Here is a 21,407-nt window from a genome sequence, read left to right as displayed (position 1 = left end):
CACTGTCAATTATCAATGGGTCTGAATGACCCATTTCCTTTGCCAGCCTATACACTTCGGGGCAGGACCTATGTTACCCTCAAACATTATATCATATGCTGAATAAATGACAATTCAGGTTTTAAAGGGACTTCAGAAATTCAGCAAATTGTAATTTACTGTCATTCTTATTTGGAAGACAAAAAGGCTTATTTTTAAAGATTTTTTAAAAGATTTCTGAATGCTCTTGTCTTTACTATGTCACAAGATAGGCATTACTTCTCAAGCTTCAGGAGGACACAAAAACATATGTCATTCAACTTCAAGTGTTCAAATAGTAGATCAATGGGTTTGGTGAGAAACAAACTGAATTGTAATTCATTATTTTATTTAAACTGTCACATCCTGCATGCAATATTGAGAGAGCAGCAGTTAAATGCTATCCTGTGTGAAGGGTTGCTCCCTTGCACAGGAGATTTTATTCAAGATTTACTTGCAGTAAAATGGATTAGATATTGAAGTTTATTTCTCAACAAACCCATTCATATGCTTTAAATGCTTAGACTGTATGGCACAAGTCACATGAAATTATTAATGCCTTTGTGTAAAGTATATTTAAAGTAGGACAAGTGAAACTTTCCAAATAATATTTACATTTTTGGATTGAGCTCTCACTTTAATTTAAGAAAACTAACTCAATTCTTTAACCTTTGTAGAGAGACCAAATATGGAGACAAGGACCATTCTCCGAGTTATAGTTTGTGACAACGACATCAGAAAAATCGTGCTTCCTTTGAAGCCACAGACAGTTGACTCACTGTTGGAACAACTTGAAGAAAAGCTGGGACTTCAGTACAAGTTCACAGTTCAGTTTGAGGATCCAGACTTCAACAATTCCCTTGTGAATCTTATCGACATTGCTGATTTGCCCGATAAGCCCACACTGAAGATTGTCTCACTTGTGACGACACCAACCCCTAGCACAGCTGACACTGAAATCCTGTCTGTGGCTTATGATGATCCATGTCATAGTCTACGTACTGCATGGCTAGAAACTTTTGAGATCCCTAATTTTCCTGTTGACATTGAATACAGGTTAGGTCAGGGAAATCTACAGTACATGCGAGATCAAACATATCTACAATTGTCAGGAGAGCTTAAGCATGAGATTCTTGAAAAACTCTACAATATACAGTTACAAAGCTTACCCAGATAAGGAAGATTTCGAGGCTGTTGATGCTGCTTTGATAAAAAAAAACATCCCTGCCTTACCCAGCCTGGCTCATCTAAGGGGTGGAATGGGTGGTATTATAGCCTCAGATGGAAAAAGGGATAATTATATTATACCATTACTGAGTGGAGTTTGAATAGATCTATGCATTTTACGAACTCAAATTGTTCAGTGCTATACTGTTTTACAGTGCATTTTCCAAAAAATGGTTTAGAATAGTTTTAAGATAACTTTTAAAGAGAACTGTATTAGAAAATTTGTTCTGTACTTAACTTGTTCTGTACTAAACTCTGTACCTGTACTTAACAGGGGTGGAATGGGTGGTATGATAGCCTCAGATGGAAAAAGGGATAATTACACTTGTGAAAAACTGCTCAAAACAGCGTCGAGCTGGATGTTTGGAGGTATTACCTTAAGAAGATTCTGCACCAGATTGACAATGATGTAAGTTCCTCAGACACATCACAATTCATTTTTGATAGTAAAACAATTGTTGCTTTTGCTGTTGTTGTCTGATCTGTGTTGTGTTTGTGTCATGAGCGCTAATAAATATTAAATGTTCATAACTTTGCAGAAATCCAACGTCAATGCGAGACGAACAGCCGTTCTTCATGGCCTACCACTCCTCCTCGGAGAAGACCCCACCAATTTTTACAAGACATGCTTTGTAAGTAATTGTTTTTTTCTGTGATGTGATTCTTCTTTTAACAGGCAAACTGTTCTTCAAATTGTTTTGAGATCTGGCAAGAAGAGTTATGAAGGGGAAAAACAGTCAGGACACTGAAACAAAGAAAGGGATAGAGAAAAGAAAGTTAAAGATAAATTAAGAACTCATAAGAAAAAAGACAGATGAAAGAGAAACAATTGTAAGAGACAATAGAGGGGAGGTTGGAAATTTAGACAAGTAGGAAGAATAAAGGAAAGATGCAACAGATGAATGAAGTCAGTAAGGGGGTAAAAAAATAAATATAAATGACAGAAAGGAGGTTAGATAGAATAAAAAATCTGATATTTACTTGATTTTAAAAATTCAATCAATTATGTATTTTGATACCTTTACAAATATCAAATTATCAGATTTAGAATAGGGTTTTATTTATATAGCTGGCCTTCAGTTTGATTGAATTTCTTTTCTTGCAGTGGTTTGAATGTCATTCCTCCATACATCCACTGATGTGTCCTGTTTGAAAAGGCCTTTACATTTAGATATAATACAGTGATATTAATTTAGTTTTACATTTAAATGCAAGTACATGCTTTTTAAAGAAGTTTTGTGGCTTACATTGACCTAATTTTGTTATATGCTATTCCTGTTTTTAGGACTGTGATGGCAATGAAGACATGTTCGACACGGCAATCGGTATCATGACAGTGATTCCCGAGGACTCTCCAACTGTTCCCTACTCCTTGCATCTTGATGCCACAACAACAGCAATCATTTTGGAAGGTACAGTGGTTGTGGATAACCTTGAAAATATTCCACAAGCAATGTGTCTGCTCTTTGGGCTAATTTATGCTCTAAATTTGGAGTATCCAGCAGCACTGAAGAGCATGTTTGATTTCATACAGAGAGTGATTTTGTCCCTTGGCCACTAGTCACTGAAACCTAAAATCCAATCACTAAAAAATCGCCTAATGCAGTAATGTTTTTTCATGGTTAACCATTACTGAGTGGAGTTTGAATAGATCTATGCCTTTTACGAACTCAAATTGTTCAGTGCTATACTGTTTTACAGTGCATTTTCCAAAAAATGGTTTAGAATAGTTTTAAGATAACTTTTAAAGAGAACTGTATTAGAAAATTTGTTCTGTACTTAACTTGTTCTGTACTAAACTCTGTACCTGTACTTAACAGACTGTTAAGTGTTTGCAAGATTTGCTTTTGACCACTTTGTAAACATGTAAAAGACAAAGAAACATTGCTCTTTTTATTGTTTTTTTTTTCATAAGTGCAGTATGTGCTTTTTTTCTACAATGTAGTCAGCGGGCCATGTTGACGAGCATGCCTTAAGTAATGTCTTTAATACTGTTCTATAAAGCAAATAAACATTCTAGTGTTGTGCAAAATCTGTCTTTGTATTCTCAACTTAGAATTTTGTGCACAGCTTGCTTGAGAAATGTAAGGCAATCAGTTTCCACACATTCTTCTAGTAAAATGAACAAGCAGACATGTTAAAATAACTGCTTACAAACCCCAACTTAAATCTGTAAGTTGACTGAACTTTTGAAATTGATTTACTTTTACTCAAGTGTTATGGTAACCTCTAAAAATATACAAGTTAACTCTACAAAGTAGTAGTATGTAGTATTAAGTCAAAAAGTATGACCTAATTTGCTTGAAAATTTTGAGGCAATCAGTTTCCACAGCTTTTCTAAGTAAAGTCAACGTATTACTTTTTACAGTGTAACTATTTAAAACATTTGACTTGTAATTTAAAGTAAGTTTGGAGTAAAAACATGTTTTAATCTCATTATTGGTTGTTGTGATGGTGTGCTAAGCTAACATGCTAGCTAGATGCACCTGCCACCTGGGCAAATACGTCACATTTATGAATAATTTTGAATAGTAAAACTCACTGAGATGTTTATTTTCAAGAAGGGCATTTGAGACTAGTTTAGAAGGTGAAGTGAGAAGTTTGATCAATGAAATGAGGTTATATGAGGAATAGAGCGCCAATCCGTAATTACAATGAAGACAAAAGAATAATCATTAGAGCCATAACCAGGCCAGAGAGGTGTGAATGTGTGCCGGGGAGACTGAAACTGAATGGGGCAGTTTGCACCACAAAACAATAGAGACTGAATGGAAGCTTAGAAGATGACAATAAACATCAGTTAGCATTTTTTGAGTCTTTTCAAAATAAAATCACATGACATGATCTTGTAAAATATTTTATACAATTTTAGATTTTGAATTTTAAATCTAGTTTTAGACTTATCATCAGATTTGAAATATCGTATTTCCTCAAATAAAAACCGGGGCCTAATAAAATAAATCCATCTTTATCTACCATAACTGCAGAAGGTAACAGGCTTTTATTTGAAGCAGGCTTTTGTTAGGGGCAGCCCTGTATTGGGGGGAATTCCATCTGTTTGAAAAATGATTGTTTTAAATAAACCATTTTAAATTAAAAGTGATAGCGTTCCAGTGGACAGATTTCATTGATTTTTTTAAAGAAACATTCGCAAAAACATCACCATTTACAACAACAGCCAGAAGGGCGACAACGTTTATTCAGCGCTTAATTTCTATATTGTTTGCACGTGAGGGAAAAAAGCTTTCTTCCACTTAAGAAGATTTGTGCACTTAAGCATTTTTTTATTTTGCTATATCTCTTTGCATAAATATATTATTTTCTACTTAAAAAACTATAATTTCCTTATTTTACTAACCCAACTAATGCATCCGCGCTTTCTATATAGGTGCACGTGAGGGAAAAAAAGCTTCCTTCCACTTTAGAAGAGTTGTGCACTTTTTATTTTAATATATCTCTTTACACATTTTTTTATATACTTAAAAACTATAATTTCGTTAAATGGTCACGATGGTTGCGCTCCATCGGCACAACCCTACTGTACATTACGATGAACTTGAATGCACATTAAATGAAAGGCACTTAGGAGATTACCCACACAAATTTTTCCCCGGCCTTAATTTAAGACCGGCTTTTATTTGTTCGTGCTGGCCACGCTCCCGGCCACTATCAGAGGCCAGCCGTTTAATTGACTACAAGTTTTTATTTGAGGAAATACGGGTATAACATGGTCAGACTTGTGGCTTCAGCTGCAGTGCATTTCTAGATTGCAACAAGGCCAACTTCAATTATATTTCTGTAAAGATATTTCATACAAATACATTTCTAATAACTTTACAAAATTTTGAAGCTTATTATAACAATTTTTATCATTATGACAATAATTAATTTTGACTTTACATTAAACTGCCAAGTGTCTGTTTTCAAATGAGCCCACACTTCTGCTTTTAGTGCAAAGGGTTCATGAACTGTATCTGTTTTAGTCCCGTATGCCATTTCTTGGGATTTTTCAAATAGCTGGCTAACAGGTTAAACTGTTTTCTAGTTATGAAATCCTGATGCTTGTCCTGTAAATCCATTATATTTGTGCACACGTACAACTAACAGTACTGGGATATTTAAAACTATCTGTAAATAATGCAAATGATCAACAGTTTCTTTTACAGCTTATATTTTTTTCTCACTACATCCACCAAATCTGTTGAACTGAAGCTTTGGTACTTTATTGTTCCTGTGCAGTCAATAATGAAGGACATTTGAACTCCAACCTCTTTATATGATACAAAATCTGATCATTTAGTTTAAAATAATACTGTACATCCCAAACATATTTATTACAGTATTGAGATGGGATGATACCAAACTCATTAAAGTGATTACAACTATATAATTAATTCTCTGTTCATTAAATAGATCAAGATGTTGTTTCTCTTTATTGTTTCTCACAATTAAATAATCTTTCAGAAGACAATTTAGTACACTTAGTAAATATGAAAATGACATGAATATATCCAATTCTAGAAATAACTATTTAGCACACAATCCATCCTGACAGAAAATAAAAACAAAACGGCTTTATTTACACAGTAAGAGTTGTTGACTGATGAGTGGAAAAAATCCATATTTTATCTCACAGTTTTTACTATTTGACATTGCTCACTTGCCACATGTTTTAATATGAGTTTGAAGACCTGATAAATGTGTAAAACTCTTCTCACACTTACGCTTCTCTCCAGTATGAACTCGCTCATGTGATTTCAGGGTTCCAGACTGAGTGAAACTCTTGCCACAATATGAGCACTTGTAAGGTTTTTCTCCAGAATGAATTCTTTGGTGCTGTTTCAGATCACCAGCTCTAGTAAAGCTCTTCCCACAGTCACAACACACATGATCTCTCACTCCATCATGTGTTTTCTGGTGATTTTTAAAACTGTCCAGTCGTAAAAAACTCTTTCCACAGAGAGAACACACATGAGGCTTCTCATCTAAATGAATTTTCATGTGTTCATTTAGATGTGATGATGAAATAAAATCTTTACCACACTGATCACAGTTAAACGGTTTTTCTCCAGAGTGAATGCGCAGATGATACCTAAGACTTGTTGCTTGAGAAAAACTCTTTCCACACTGAGTGCATGCATACGGTTTCTCTCCAGTGTGAATTCTCATGTGAGTGTTAAAGTTTCCTTTATGTGTGAAACTCTTTCCACACTGAGAGCAGGTGTGCAGCTTTTTGGCTTTTGTTTCTTGAGATTCGAAGTCACAGAGTTCCTTTATGTCATTTAGTTTGTGTTGTTCCTCCTTCACTTCCATCTGGTCTAAAATAAACATATTAAGCAGTCAGAATCAGATCAATGAGGTTAAATGTGAAAATTAAAAACACTTAGCAGAAAACAAGACATCAGGTATCTGTCAGTGTGAGTATCAAGTATCTTTGATGTGCAAAGGTCAGTTCTGTCATTCACTTGTTAATTAGGGCTGGGTATTGTTCAAAATCTTTCGATTCGGCGCCAATTTTCGATACCTCAGTTTCGATACCGGTTCCCAACGATACTTTTTATGCAATACTTTATACGATACAATATGTTTTAAAATCCATTTCAACCTCAATCAAATGTAAATTAAAATGGGTCTTCCCTGAATTAATTAGATTAGATTAATCCTTACACTTAAGGTTGCAAAAGTTAATAATTCAAGAGCAGTGAGTGTCATAAAGGTTCATCAAACAACACAAGACAAAGAGAAACTCAGAGACAGCAGCAGTTTATACGACAGCTGTCACTTTAAGAGCGAACACGGATATGGTTACATGCACTTTGCACAAATCAGAGCTGTTGAAAAACAGAGTTACGACACTCCCATAGACCTCCATAGGAACTGAGGAATGTGGAAGTAAAGCGTGTCATGACCAATAGTTCCAAACAACCAATAGTTCCAGCATTGAACCCCATTCATTTCAGTGTGTCTCAATCACACTCGCTGGCAAATTGATGAAATTACTGCATATTTTGAGATTTTATGACATTAGTCGACCTCTCAGGAATATTGATAGAAGTGGTATTTTATGAAGTGCGTTAAGTTACTGTTTATTGTTATATAATAGATTGTTAGACTCTTAACTGCAGTTAGATAACGTGAGCAGCAATGCAACAGCTACTATATCCAGATGCTCTCGGTAATATTTCAACAGTTTTTAGTCTCTCTGAGATCTTTCTGTTGAAAGCGTTTCTATGAAGTAGCCCCTTCAAGGAATAACGTATAATGCATATGAATAATGAACACTATTTAAAACTTCTTTCTTGGGTTCAATTCTGTATATGCTAGAATCAATCATTTATATTCACCTGTTGTGTATGCTCAAGTGAGTATCATAAAATAACATTCGGACGTTAACAAAATTTAAATTATAAAAGAAATTACCACTAACCAGTAGATGGCGGAAGACGAACACTTATTGGCTCATTAGCCATTTTTTCTGAATTCATTTTTATAGATCATCAAATCACTATTATAACATTAAAATATCAATTTGTGTTACTTCATTTGTGTTAAATATATAGGCTAATTGTAGGGAAAATCACAAAGTCACATGAAAAAAAAACTTCTGGCTAAACTTCACAATAAATCTTTATTTAAATCGTCTCTGTGCTTTGTTTGTTATGATGAGAGGATTTGTAGATAATGGGAAGATTTGTGTAAAACGTAAACTTGCACTAAAATTCATTCAGCGTTTTTTGAGAGTTGTTTTAATCTATATGGATTCTCATTCCTGGTAAATTAAACATGTGACTGGTCATTATTTTCAACAGAAATGCCCGTGATAGGCTATAATACTCAACACTGTAAAATCATGCACTCACATGACCCAAATAAAATAACCAGATCACTCAAAAACAACATTAATGTTATATCTTCTTTATCTCTCCCCAGAATAAAATGCTACTGTAAAGCCTAGTCGAAGTCGATGCACATATTGTGTTCATATTTACCAGAAATTTCTGCAAATATAGTGAACTGCTGTCTGTCCTGCTTAATCCTATTCAAACAGATTGACAGCGCGGAGTTGTTTGGAACTATTGAGAGCTCCATGAACCACGTGACCGCGTGGCGACGAGATCAAAGAGTGTCGTAACTCTCTTATTATATGTCTCTGGCACAAATGTTCACTCGCAAGTCACGACGGGGTTTACGTGCATACTCGTCAAGACGGTAATTTAGTACATACATTTGTGTGTATTTGGCCATTTCAGCGCAATTTGTACTCGCAAGCTTTTTGTGAGATGGCCTGTGTTGTGTGTGCGCGCGCTCTCTCACGGTCTGGAGAGCGCGCGAGTGCTGAGCGGTTTGAACACTGGCAAGACTTAAAAATAAATGCAAATGATAAACTTTAGTGATGATGCGACACTGCCTCGATTGTGCAAGTGGCAAATCCTGTGTCAACTGTGCAGCTCGATAGCTTTAGTGCAGATGCATTCACTCGCGCTGTTTGTGAACTTACGTCTGACAGAAAGTTTTCCTTTTGCGCCTTTGGTTGCAATACTTATTGCATATGTTGCACTTTGCTGACTCGGCATCCAATTTTATAAGTGTATAAAAGCCACTTGGCTTTTGGAACCGAAATTTGACACCGAAAGATAAATCATTTTTCAGTTTTTCGTTCAATACCATAAAAGTATTGACGTTCGGTGCCCAGCCCTATTGTTAATACGATTAAAAATGGGTTATGGTTATCAAGATGCATTTCTCTGTCATTTATCATCCATATACTGATTATTATTTCACAGCTACTAAAGCAGTCAACAATAAAGAATCAAGAATGGACACAAACCTGTTTGTTCCTCAGTATCTTCATGTTTTATTCTGGATGGTTCTGGATAACTCATGTCTTCAATCTCCTCTTTAATAAACTCCATCTTTAACAGTCACACAGATTTCAGCTGCTACACCTGGAGTTTGTCCTTCTCTTGTAGGATGATGTGGATATTCCCAGTATTTATTGGTGAATTGTTGTGGGTGGGGCTTCACTGCAGGCGTGAACTGTGATCACTGTGAGATACTTCCAGATCTGGGGTCCGTTCTTCGTACCTCGCTTAAAGAGCACCTATCATGGCATTTAAAATGTTCCAAATATTGTTTTAGAAGTCCCCAACAACAGTTTTGCATGCATGCAATGACAAAAAAGACTTTAGTTTTCTTATAATATGCATTTATTTTTACCTGTTTTGACAGCGATTCTCAAATGATTCCTTTAGTGATTCACTTTTCAAAACCCCGCCTTTACGTGACGCTAATCTGCGGTGATTGGTCAGATGACCCAGTCAGTTGTGATTGGTATAGTCTGTGCAGATATTCTCGGAAACGGAACGCCCATCAAAGTCTTATAATGACAGTAATTTGTTAATATGTGTCAGGAGTTATGAATATGAAAACCGCGTCGGTACTGTTTGATTGTAATATGAGCCTCAGCTGATCTCATTCATAAAAAAACTCCTCACGAAGACTCGCGACAAATCAACATCCCTCAGGGCTTTTAGTTCAAAAGTGTGCAGATGAGGAGACATATTGATAGATTCTCATATGTCTGTGTCAAATTTCTAAACAGAGGAGTATTTTTTATTCAATACTTCCTCAAAATGGGCAGAAATAGCCTAATCATGAGCGATTGAGTCTCTTATGTGTTGTTTTCAATTCATACTGGCAGCCGGAGGGCGCTCTGTGCACATGTAATCCATATATGGTACAGACAGACGAAGAAGATACCATGTGCCATAATAAAAGTCCATAATAAAAGCTTCCTGAGATCGCGAAACATACATTTGACGACTAATAATAAACACTCAATCGCGACGATGTATGGTTTGTCTTCAAGCCACTTAGTCTTCAAATGCTCATCCTTGGGCAGATGAAAAAAGTTTGCTTTTGAGTCGCACTTCAGAACACAGCGTCTCGTGGCCATGATGTTTTCTAGTTTTCACTGGCGTCTTGGAGCGCAATAAGTGGGCGTATCGTATTCAAATAACTTGACAAGTTGACGTCATCTAGTACGAGAAAAAGCTTCGGTCTTCTAACGATTCTTAAAAATGACTCAGAGTCGACTCTTACTTTTGAAAGAAAATAACTATATATACGGTGCACTGTCATATTTCAAGCTATCACAGGATGTTTTTGTTCACTTAGATCTATGTTACACACTACATGAAAGGTAAATTTCAAAATTCCATGATAGGTGCTCTTTAATACATCTGAGATGATTTGAGAGATCCCAGATCTTCTAATCCTGATAACTGATCTCTGTCTAATTTGGTTCTTCAAAGGAATTTGCAGATTGGATTAAAATATCTGGATTAAATGATCTGGATTAAAAAGATTACTGTGCGTTCTTGTGTTCACTGAAGAGGGCAGATGCATCGATACTCGAAACCACTATCAGCAATGCAGCGATTGGCTGCCGGCAAAACAGCAACGTAATGACATCATGCCTAATTAAAAAAGCCACCTGGCAAAAAACTTCACAAATTACACAAAAAAGCCCTACGCATTTATGGATCTTTATAAGGAAACCAACATAAAAGTTATAATAGATATATTATAAATGATATTTAAAAAAAATATATGATTACCAATTATTTATATGCCTATTCACGATTGTATAGTATTTGTACACCCTTTACATTTTTATTTCAATGTTATAATTAGCAATTCATTAAATTTTTAAGTTAATTTGAAGCAGATTGGTTACGTGACAGTATTAAGGTTCAAGATCAAGTTCTCTACTTCTGCGCTGCATCAAGCCATCCCATAATATCTGTCATCACTCAAATTAATGCACGGCTCAGAGTAACTGTAGCATGTGTGTAAGACTGCAATAACATTATAAAGTAATTATTCCATCACAAATAAATCTCTCAATCATGTGACTGTGTCTGTAGTATACACACCTTTTACACAACATTATAATATTATTTCCAAATACGTTTTTATATAATTATTATTATTACTTAAAATTATTATTGCCCCTGGTTCAGTAATGAACTCTTGTAATAAAGTAGCAGTGGCTGGGACAGATTTTAAGTATCGCCTCAAGATGCGATCTAATCCTGTTTACATGAAATGAGCTGCTCCCGAGCAGGTTTAAGTTTACGGACCTGTTGCTATGACAGCAAGTCCAAGATGAGCTTCGAAGAACCAAACAATCCAAGATCATGCCAAATCATCAACAATCAAATCCAGCTAAATGAGTTAGCGAGGTGCGAAGAACAGTCTGGACCCCTGGACAAAAATCAAAGATAAGTTAGTGAATTCATACTTGGTTACTTCAATTACATTAAACTTAAATTAAGTGAAAACATGTCTTCTGTCAGGAATATGGAGTATTTTTAATGACACACGATAGATATTAATTGCATTTAAAACAAGGTTTGTTCAACTCATGTCCAAAGTCTGAGGCTGCGTCCCAATTCGCATACTATCCGTACTAAATAGTATTCGAAAAAATAATTAAGTCTGTCCCAAATCTTAGTATGTTGAAAAAAGTATTCCAAAGATTCCCGGATGGTTTACTATTTCCGGTCAGAATCCGAAGTGCAGATCGATGCGCACTCTAACGGCAGATATTGCCCACAACCCATTGCGAGATGGACGAGGATTCGATTAGAACTACAAACGCGGATAAAAAGTGTTAAAAAACTACAAACATGGCGGTTACGCGAGTCTGACGGTTAAGTGGAGAAGATTAGATAAAGTGGTTTGAGTGAGAAATTATCAATATTTAACCTGACGAAAAGATATTTATTCAATATTATCCACATTATATTTCTCCTTCAGCAGCATTGAGAACTTTTGTAATGATACGTTTGGCCATTAACTTTGCAAACACATGAGAGGAGTCTCTGCATTAAAGACCCAGTGAACCGGAAGTTGCAACTGACTTTATTTCAGTGTTGTGACGTATTTCCAGGTGAAACGGAATATTGAATAGAGGGCAGGATTTTACTTCAGCGCTCCTCCTCTCCATCTCGCGCTCATAGCAGACTAACGGATGGAGGGGAGTGGTTAAGGATATTCAAACCCAAGCCGTCACACAGTCGTCATCGGAAAGGGAATGCCATTCAAGACCGGAAGTTACTTTTCAGATTTTGATTAAAGATTACCGCGGCAAAAATTTTTTTTCTGTGTATTAACTTGCACGGATTAGTTGTTCACCCTAAGACCTGTAATGTGGGCTAACAAATTAAATAAGATCGATTTTGATTTCATGAGGACTTTAAAGACCCACGAAAGGCAGATCAACGAGCGACTACATTTCTCTCCGATACGGTAGGAAATTAAATTGAAAGTGGGGGATTTGAACTGTGACGATGATTGACAGGGCAGTTTAAACGGTGACGGGACGCACGTAACAGCAGAGGTTAAATTGGGCCGGAGCACACCGGAGCGCAGCTCCGCCTCCTCAGGTCCACAACACACCCTGCTGGAGCTCAGCTCCGTCTCCTTCAGCACAAAATATTGTTATTAGACTTTAATTATTGTTCATCTCCTGGCAAATACAGGCTACATGGAATTATCAGACGTCATAATGCATTAATCACTGCGTTCTCTGGTTCAGCACCGCGCCCACAGCCATCAAGGTAAAACCGTCACAATTCTAACAGTGAGTTACCATGGAAATCCGCGAAACAGCTAGAGCAGCGGTCGGGAACCTATGGCTCGCCAGGGCTCTCACACTTTACCAACATATCTAACATTTACTAACATGATCAATAAAAATATTAGACACACGCATCAACAGAGATCCGTTCTCTGCAGAAAAAAGCAGCCAATTACAATTCCCTTGTTGTACAGCCTTCCGAAGTTAATGACTAGTTTATCATAATAATATTCAAGTTGTGTGTTCAGTGCTGTTCGCGAGTGTCATGAAAAAATAAATAATAAAAGCATGATAAGTAGGGTTGGGTACCGAAATCCGGTTCCAATATGGCACCGGTACTTATATAACCGGTATGTACCGGACCGAATCAGAACGCAGATTTCGGTTCCTCATTTCGGTGCCAAAATTCAAACGTGCTTTCGGGTGCTTTGGGTGGCACCGAGCCAGAGACACGCTCAGCGCTGGTCACATCACAACTCATGACAACTATTCAGTGTTTTCAACCACATCATGTTTATTCCAGGTTTCAGACATTTAAATGCTCATAAGTAGGCTACTAGCAAAAAACACACACTGATGTCTATGAAAGCGGCAATGACAATCCTTTCAGGCGGTTATAATTTGACTAACGTTACATGTTTTATTCACATCAGATACATGCACATTAAATAGTAGCTATATCGTTTACTCTATTCTTCTTCCAGTTCACTGGTCACTTACTTTCATGTATTTTGTAAGACGAGAATGAACTCAGTGTTGTAAATCCGACAGATCCGATTCTGAGGCTCAAACTAACATGGCGCCGCCCATTGCGCTTTATAGATCAACTAACACACATTGACTCACACATTTGAACATCAGATAGTTCGTGACACACACAAGTTTGTGAATATTTTGAATAAAAAGAAAAAACGAAATAAACCCGATACAGCTGAGCTGTCAGCGCTATTGCGGCTGCTGTGTCATGTGAGAAACATGACGCGTCGTCATGGAAACATTAAGGCGATGCGTTCTAAAATATTTAGCCAGAGAATATGATCATATTTCAAAATAAAGCTGAAGCTCGAAGCTGGTTAGTAGCATACCGAGAATATGACTAGGCTAACTGCTGTTATTTCTGTAACTGTTATTTAGAGTTATATTAGGCTTGTTGTAGTTGGGTTAGGTGGCTTAGGTTTTACTGTGAATTTGTAAATAAGTCAATTATAATTTGTAAATAAGTCAATTGTGTTTTGTATTTATTTATATTCATACATTTAAGTATACATTAAACTTTTAATAAATGGTTCAATTTAAATAAATAAATAAAAAGCCATTTAATGTTATCCACCTCGTTTTGTGGCCATTTAAAAAAAAAAAAAAAGTATCGGTTCAGGCACCGTTTAGGCACCGGAACCGTTTTAAAAGTATCGGTTTGGCACCGGAATCGGAAAAAACCCAAACGAGTGGGTGCGCGCGCTTTATACTAGCTCATAGATCATACTAGCTTTTGTCTTCGGTTGCGCGCCTAAACGACCAAATAAACATACAGTTTTTTAACATTAACATCCACATACTGCCATTGCACTGCACTTTACTTTCCTATTGTTACTGCGTAACAACCTGTAATAAACCTTGCACATTATACTTCTTTATATATACATATATATATATATATTTTATGTTAACCACTTATTTTTAAGTCTACAGTTTATCTCACTTATCATATCCACTTTTTTTTATATTTTTTATATTTTTATATTTTTATTTTTATATTTTTATTTTTATCTTATTTCCTATTTTTATCTTTTACTTGATTTATTTATAATTCTACTTATGTTAATACTTTTTATTCTAATTTTATTCTATTTCTATTTTAATTTCTTGTAACTGTTATTTGCACTGTCCATGGAGCGGACCTGTTTACATTTCACTGCCAGTTGTATATTGTGTATATAACTGTGTATGTGACAAATAAAACTCTTGAATCTTGAAACAGAAATATATCAAAAGTATTCGAGTATTCACATAAACATAGTAGATGTAAGCACTGTGGGCGTTCACACTAGAGCCCTGCGCGGGACTGTTTTCTTCATCCCGCTCCCGCCCGCACCCGCCGATTTTCTGACCACTCCCGCCCGCTCCCGCAACGTATATGTCCACTCCCGCCCGCACCCGCAAAACTCTGAGAATTTATTCCCGCACAATAATAGAGATGCATTGATTTTGTGTCTTCTCCCGTCCCGCAGGGAAAAAAAACACGTATTTGTATTGATATTATTAAAGAGATTCATGGGGTTGTTTGTTTCGTTTCCCTGGCCTGCATGTAAAAAAAAAAAAAAAGACAAATACATTCAAATATAATTTCGTTTTTATCAAAAACTTTGCACATAAAAATAGACTGCTTTGCAAAACAGAAAACAGAAAAACACATTGAGAAACAAAAAACAGATCCCAATTCGTCAGTCAGTTCCGACGTACGTTGAACGTGACCGACTGAAAGGAAACCTGAGAAAACATGCTTCAACAGAACGTAATGTGAACACAAAATAGCAAACGGACATTTAGAAACAATCCATTTCCACTCACTAAACTTCTATGTATTGTTTGTCAAAAACACCAAACAGTCAACTTGACCTGCAGGGAGTGCTGAGCGTTTTTGGTGAGGCATATAACGTTATACCGCATGATTTTGCCTACCAAAACAATTGAGAAACTTCTCCAAATGTCAGACTTTCCTTGCTTAGCTTTTGTGCTGTAAATACCTCGTTTGAGGTTCTTTTCTACATCATCTATTGACATCTTCTCCATCATGTCGTTAGGCAACCTCCCTATCCCGCCGATTCCCGCTGTGTTTTTTTTAGCCGCCCATTCCCGCCCGCAGCAAAATTCAAACCGCCCGCTCCCGCGAGATTTGCGTTGGGTCCCGCGGGACCCGGCGGGACTCAATCCCAATGCAGCCCTCTAGTTCACACACACGAAGAGGATTTATACTCATCAGCAGTGTTGGGAATAACGGCGTTACTAACGGAATTACTTTTTTCAGTAACGAGTAATCAAACGAATTACTGTTTCTTCCGTTACAACGCCGTTAGCGTTACTGAGGAAAAAAATGCGGCGTTACTATAATTGAGCTCATTGAAGCGGTTTCATCCGAACAGGCTCTGTCAGTCGGACCTGCAACGCGTGTGTGTGTGTGTGCGCGCGCGCACGCTAGCCATGCGTGTTGGGGGTTGGGTTGGGTGGTACACATAACTGATGATGATTGGTGGGTGGGAGACAAGGTTGAGGTTGATAGGTTGAGTTCACACACACACACACACACACACACACACACCTATGACACACACGCATATGCACAGTCAGCGATGTAGTGATGGGAAGTTCGGTTCTTTTCCGCGAACCGGTTCTTTCGGACGGTTCGTTTCAATGATCCGGTTCAAAAAACCGGTTCACCAGTTCTTTTACGTCATCACGTAATGACGTCACATTCATATAAAGTAATTTGTAATCATAACTTAGTATAATAATAATAATAATATTAAAATCATCGTCATCATCATCTTGGATAAGTACATTTACGTTTAGCAAAAGCACTCAATACAGCCACTGTGGTGCAAACGTGGATGTTTACAGGGATTAAATAAACTTACATTGACATAACAAACTTACATAAAAGTCCTCGGTTCACCCGTGCTCATATTATCAGCACAGCATCAGCTGTCCGAGAGAAACAGTTCAGTTCAGACGGTGCTGTCATGCATGCCCACTTTGCTCAGTCTCTCAGCTCATCGGTTTCTTTCGGACACGTTCGATAAGAACCAATGAGCTGAGCATGCGTGTACAACCGGATCATCAGTACAGAATCGAGAACCGTTTCTTTCGGACACGTTCGATAAGAACCAATGAGCTGAGCATGCGTGTACAACCGGATCATCAGTACAGAATCGAGAACCGTTTCTTTCGGACACGTTCGATGAGATGAGCTGATAATGCGTGTCATTTGTTCAGAGGAACGAAATGCAGGTTTCAAGTGTATAAAATTAATAATGTGTGAAACATGTTCATCACATAATTGTTGTCTTATCATTATTTTAAAGTTTGGAAAAACAATGCATTGTAAAATGGTCAAACTAAACATGTATTTGTTTTATCAATAATGATATTTTCAGGAACAGCTTATTTGATTTCTAAATAAGTTGATATAAATCTTAAAATGTATTAATCAAAACAGTAGTTTTGATATTGACTATTCAGCAGCAGTTCTCAGCTTAGCACACTTATACACTGATAAAGCAGTTCTCGAGTCAGGATCAGGAACGGGTTTCAGCGGTTCTCGGATCATCAGTACAGAATCGAGAACCGTTTCTTTCGGACATGTTCGGTACTGAGAACGGTTCGTTCAGATTCGAGAACTGTTAACTGGAGAACCGCTGTGTACGTGCGGTAGTACACGCGCATGCTCAGTATCAGCTGCTCGTGAGTTCACATCAGTTCTCTCAGCACAACATGTCTCAGTTCAGTGAACTGCTGGAGTTACTAGTAACATATACTACAGGATATTAGTTTATTTCTAGTCGGAGGAACTGTCACTCATGTCAGAAAGTTAGTAATTTATGGACAGTGATGCCAGTAACGCGTTACTCTAATTTGACCACTTTTTCCAGTAACGAGTAATCTAACGCGTTACTATTTCCAAACCAGTAATCAGATTAAAGTAATTTATCCAAGTCCCTGTGAGTTACTTTTTTTGTCATTTTCCTTAGTAAAAATATATATTTTTGCTTTCTTGTTTAGTCTCAGCAGGCTTTCCTGCATAGAGAATTACGAGGCGGCCGCTCCGTCTTTCGACAAAACTCAAGACAGGCAGTCACTTGCTCAGATTAGGCATGTCGTGATAATTAAATAATCATCAGAAATATATATTGTCACATTATCCTTCAGCAATCATTATTAGAATATTATTATTTGCTAGTAGCCTACAAAGTCATCTAAAGCCATTCCATAGCTGAATGTCTTTCCTCCGCTGTAGCTGTCAATCATTCTCCGTTCAGCAAAACTGCGCGTCGCGTTCGGTTCCAGTCAGCAGCACGGTAAAGCTCACTCCATATGATATATTCCCGTTATAATACTTGATATGTTGATAAAATAATTTATCTTCCAGGAGTTTATCTAGCGGTTTCTGAAAGATGTTGTGCTCGCTACTCAGGTGACAACACAAGGACTATTAATTAGCATCGCACGCACAATAACCAGAATTAAAAACTGTGAAGAAACAAATAATCAGTGAATGTTTGGACCGATATAGGCTATATAGTAGACTAGGATTTGTGGGCTCAACTCTCATCTTCTCTTTATGCCGTGAACTTTTCAATGTGCACTCGCGCTGCACTGCACTGCACACACTGATTCCATGTTGCTTTAAGCGCATCATTCTGCACCCGGGATGCGCATAAGCGCTTTGTTGCCGCTCTGTTTTGAAGCGTTTCATATATTTTCATAGTTTTGTGCACTTAAAGATTATTAAAAAATATATTGTTCTCACGGATCGATCAAATATTTGTTGTCCCTTTACAGAGCTGCACATTACGTTTACAATAAAATATAAATCTTGTAATTTTATATTATTTGTGTAGGCCCATATCATTATTTACATTCATATATAAATTAAAAATGTTTTTCATAATTGTATTTAATAAGAACACAAAGTAATTTGTACCTTTTCATTAACATGTTTAGGGTTTTATGTTTAGTGTTTTATGTTTAGTGTTGGCAAAAACGGTTGTCATTTTTATGTTGAGGCTGCAGAGGTGTTGTTGGCAACTGATGAATGTAACTAATAAAGTAACTTGTAATCTAACTTAGTTACTTTTAAAATCAAGTAATCTGTAAAGTAACTTAGTTACTTTTAAAATCAAGTAATCTGTAAAGTAACTAAGTTACTTTTTCAAAGTAACTGTGGCAACACTGTTTATGGATCAGCGCTGACTGACGCGAACCGTTTAGAACGATTCAGTCCGATGTGGTGAACTGGTTCGACCGGTTCACTAAAAAGATCCGGTTCAAAAGAACGATTCGTTCGCGAACCGGACATCACTACAGCGATGGCAGTCCAACGACTTCAAAAGTAGCTTTCGCAAACTGGAAGTATAAGCTCTACTTTTCCCTCGTTGAGGTGAAAGGTAATAATGTTTATGTAACGTGCAGCTTATGCCCAGGAAGAAAGAGTCTCTCCCCGTCGGTGGCCAGTAATTCTAATCTAATGAAGCCTCACATCATCACAGCCACAACATTAGTGGCTAAAAACCCAGGTGATAACATGACCTCCACTACCAGAGGAGTCGTAAAGAAGTACTGATACTATTTACACAATATTTACACTATAGTAGGTCTACTGATAATATTTACACAATTTGTACACTATAGTAGGTCTACTGATAATATTTACAATAATGTATTGAATTTGATAGGTGTCTCTCACATTGTCCCACAGCAACATTATGTACATTAATGTACAATGTTTTATAATAATCATTTATTCTATTTAGTGTCCAATTCATTCATTTAACATATTTAATATTGGGGGCATCCAAGTTATTTAACATATATGAACATTTGAAGAAAAAAAAAAGTAACACATTAGTTACTTTCCCTGGTAATTAGTTACTTTTATAATGATGTAACTCAGTTACTAACTCAGTTACTATTTGTAAGAAGTAACTAGTAACTATAACTAATTACTTTTTTAAAGTAACGTGCCCAACACTGCTCATCAGTTGGTCAACCTCACAGTGAGAGCCCTGCACAATTAATTCCATATTGCAACTTATTTATTGTTTGCTGCATAATTGTTTGTTTTTAGTTATGGACCTAATAATTACTACTGTTGACATTTTATTGGGAAAAAAAAGCTTTTTAATAATAATTGTATATAATTTTTTACTGTGGCTCTTTTGGAAAAATGCATTTACCAAAAATGAAAAAAATAAAATGCCTCTTTGGACAAAAAAAGTTCCCAACCCTTTTCAGGGACACAGACGAAAATGAAAAGACTACAGTCAAAGCTCATCTTTAGGGGGGTATTGTCAAATAATCTACTGCCCACTGACATGGTTTTGAAAGCTATTTATTATTAATTTTTTGGCCTTCAAACTTATTAAAAATGCACATAATGTAGATCAGAGAAATAATTTTTTTCTCGGGGGACCATTCCCCCGAACCCCCTTAACTACCTAAAATTTGGGACCTCACTGATTTTAAAAACCCTGCTTATGGCTCTAAGTGAACTGTAACGTATTTATCTTTGTTTGAATAACTACTCAACCCTACCTTACACAGTAATACTGGAAAAAGAGCCCCTTTGGTGTAAAAACACATTAAGTATTTTTCCGGCGCGATTTTGAATGACCATTCACCGTAAATAAGGGCTCCCCCTCCCTACAAAAGCCAATTTAACCACTGCGTAACAGAGTCCGTTAAAGATGACGAAGTAGTATGTCCCAAAGCTTGCATACTCTTCTTCTACACACTCAAAAGTATGTACTTTTTCTTCACAAAAAGAGTACATACTTTTAGGACGTAGTATAAGTAGGCGAATTGGGACGCAGCCTGAGAGAAACAACAGGACCATCATGTTTAACTGAACGGAAAAGCCTCTTTGTCTCCAAAAGTTCCCTGTTTTCATTCATTATGCTGATGTCTGATATCTTCAGTAAAGTGCCACATTAAGCACATTTTATTGGCATATTAGAGTCAGAGTGTGTGAAAAACTCTCTGCCAACATATTACACTCTAATAATAAACCAGGACACACAACGCATTTAATTACATTGTTCCTTAAACATGTAAGTTAAACTCTGGAGCTGATTAATGTTAAACTCTGTAATCTGAGAAACATCTCTCACCTGCAGACTGGAAATATAAGGCATCTGAAAGAAATATCCCACATTTGTCCTTCATTCACGATCGTTAAACAGCGTCACTTTCAGCTTCAACTGGTCTCAGCACTCTTCCAGTCTCTCGCACGTCTCTCTTCTGCGCATGCTCAGTGCGCGTCATTTTTCTTAAAGGGGCCGCATACTCTTAAAGAGGCCTGGGTCCTCATTTATCAACAGTGCGTAGAAAAGGTTCTATATTTTGTCCTACGAATGAAATTTAGAATGTGCCTAAGTACAAGAAATTCCGTATTTATCAAATGTGCGTACACAGTTCTTACACACCTGAGTAAGCAATCATTGTTGATAAATCCCCCATGTGCGTAAGTACCATGCTCGTTCACGTTCACAGTCATTAGCATTCGGAAACACCTCCAATGAACCATATGTGGTGACAACACATCCCTTCAAAAATCATGTGATTGTGTTTTTTTCCTCACCACAATTGGCAAAGAAGAGGAACTTCACAAACACAGAATGAGTCATGCAACAACGTTTAACAACGACAAATTTGCATCACAAATGATTTGCACATTAACAGAATGAAGCGATTTTCTATTTACATCATTCAATTTGTTGGTTGATGGTGCTTTTCTGGCGAT

General features: G+C 36.8%; 1 long non-coding RNA gene across 1 annotated transcript; it reads right to left on the bottom strand.

Moving 5' to 3' along the window:
- Positions 1-5,407: 5,407 nt before the first annotated feature.
- LOC307130536 lies at positions 5,408-20,909 on the bottom strand. Its single transcript, XR_013817053.1, has 4 exons — positions 20,776-20,909; positions 11,391-11,514; positions 9,074-9,346; positions 5,408-6,563 (listed from the first exon to the last, which is right to left on the bottom strand). It is a non-coding gene; the product is annotated as an uncharacterized lncRNA (long non-coding RNA).
- Positions 20,910-21,407: the final 498 nt, after the last annotated feature.

This window comes from Gobio gobio (genome assembly GCF_949357685.1).
Source record: "Gobio gobio genome assembly, chromosome: 8".
NCBI lineage: Eukaryota > Metazoa > Chordata > Actinopteri > Cypriniformes > Gobionidae > Gobio > Gobio gobio.
This window is presented reverse-complemented; position numbering and strand designations above follow the sequence as displayed.